At 41.5% G+C, this 2,118-nt stretch overlaps 1 pseudogene; it reads left to right on the top strand.

The window, feature by feature from the left end:
* The first annotated feature begins 858 nt into the window (after positions 1-858).
* Positions 859-1,685, top strand: LOC101703928 (arylacetamide deacetylase-like 4 pseudogene; annotated as a pseudogene).
* Positions 1,686-2,118: the final 433 nt, after the last annotated feature.

Here is a 2,118-nt window from a genome sequence, read left to right on the forward strand (position 1 = left end):
AAGCTAATCCTATGTCACAAGCTTGGACAAAATATTTCTTAAATTATCAATATGTATATGTGTAGAACTGAGAAGAATCTGACTTTAAGTGGGTTAAAGCAGCAAAGGGGACAGACACTATATAAGGATAGAGATTCCATGCCTTTTATCCCATTTCAGTCACTCATAACAAATCTGTAGGCTGAAGGGTAGAGTCAGTGTTCTCAGCAAAAGCCACCATCAAATCCCAGGATATAACCCAGGCAGCTGTCTCCATAATCCAGACATTAGAGGGGCTGTCAACAGCAAAGCTAGTGGGAAATTAATAATGTGGTATCCAGATGTGTGAACTCCAAAATTAGTTATTTCAAATAGACTGAGGGCAAAGGAGGATAGAGAGATAATTTATATTCTAGGTGAGAATTTCTCAATTTTTTACAACATTGTGTCTCTGTGACTTTATCAGCATCTCAGGATGGATCTGTTAGAACATGCCATGCTACAAAGTGTAATAGTTTATTGCAGCAGTTTGTCTTGTCATTCCAGCCTTGTGTTTCAACACTGTTCCACTATGCTGGTCCTTAACTGTCTCATGAGCAGCAGTAGGCTCACTTGGAATTTTTCAGTCATTAATGCTTGTTGCCTTTCCAAAACTAATAGCTTTCAACTTGTGCTATCTTCTGTGGGGTTTGTATATGTAAGGGAAGCATGGGAAATGGAAAATGTTATGGGAATGTAGAATCCTGCACAGCTAGACTCTGAGCTGATACTTCACATTAACATAGGCAAACAGTGGGTATACCCACAGTTACTTCCTAGGGTCCTTCTGAAGACTTAATTAGGGAATGTCTCCTAAAGGCTGTAGTAGCCTGGGTTCAGATGGCCTTCAGTGACTCCTATACACACTGTTCTGTTTCCGCTTTCCTCCTTAGGCACCAGAAGCTTCCTCACTACCATTTCCCTGTCATTTCCAATGACTGTCTGAATGCTTCCATACACTTCCCGAGGACCCTAAAACCTATGGGGTGGATCCTTCCTGAGTGGTGGTCTGTGGGGAAAGCATTGGAGGAGCAGTTGTGGCCCAGGTCACTCAGGTCTTAGTGGGACAAAAAGATCTTCCACAGATCTGGTTTCAAATCCTGATTTATCCAGTTGTCCAGTGTATCAATTTCCAATTACTATCCACTCAGCAGTACCAAAATATCCCATTCCTCACCCTGGACATGAGGATGATGTGCATTTGTAAATATACGGACATTGATATATCCTGGCGAAATGCCATGGTGAAAGGTACTTGTATACCCCCAGACTTCTGGAAGAAGTACAGGAAATTGCTCTGTTCTGACAATATCCCCAAGAGTTTCAAGAACAAATACCAGGAACCTCACTTTCCTGGGCCTTTTAATGAGGCAGCTTATCTGGAAACTAAATATTTATTCTACGTAGAAAATGCACCACTTCTTGCAGATGATGAGGCCATCAGTCAGCTTCCTGAGGCCTTCCTGGTGAGCTGTGAGAATGATGTTCTTTGTGATCACACTTTGCTCTACAAGAAGCGCTTGGAAGACCATGGGGTTCCAGTGAGCTGGTGCCATGTGAAGGATGGATTTCATGGATGTATAATTTTATTTGATTGGAAGCCTTTCTCTTTCTCATGCTCACAGAAAATTTTGAATGCTGTAGTCAGTTACATAAAGTCCATATAACAGCAACACTAGGGGCTTGAATTATAACAGGCCAGGATACTTCAGGCACATCTAGGGATTCTACTGAGTTCCATTTTATTGCAGAGGTTGTTAATCTATCATAGCCCACTTATGGAGGATAAAATGGAGAGAAGAACTCTCTGGCTGTATTTTCACGAAAATACATACTGTGTAACATTCCAGTACCTCCAGTGTTCAGTCTTGCATGTAGCAACATTCCCTAACATTTAGGAATAAATATCAAAGGAGGAGAAAATGCCTTTAAATTGGTCTTAAATCCTTAAACAATAAGGTCTTTGCAGAGTTAATGCCAACAATTGGTCCCAATTGCCTTGGTGAACCCATATCCATGTTGACATAGCATTGCAGGGTCCATGTCTATGCTGTGGGACAAGTCACATCCTGGTTCCTGGGCTCAATGTAAGTGGTCACA

Source organism: Heterocephalus glaber, unplaced genomic scaffold (assembly GCF_053883595.1).
Source record: "Heterocephalus glaber isolate CG9 unplaced genomic scaffold, H.glaber_assembly_v1.0 deba00001447, whole genome shotgun sequence".
In the NCBI taxonomy this organism is placed as follows: domain Eukaryota; kingdom Metazoa; phylum Chordata; class Mammalia; order Rodentia; family Bathyergidae; genus Heterocephalus; species Heterocephalus glaber.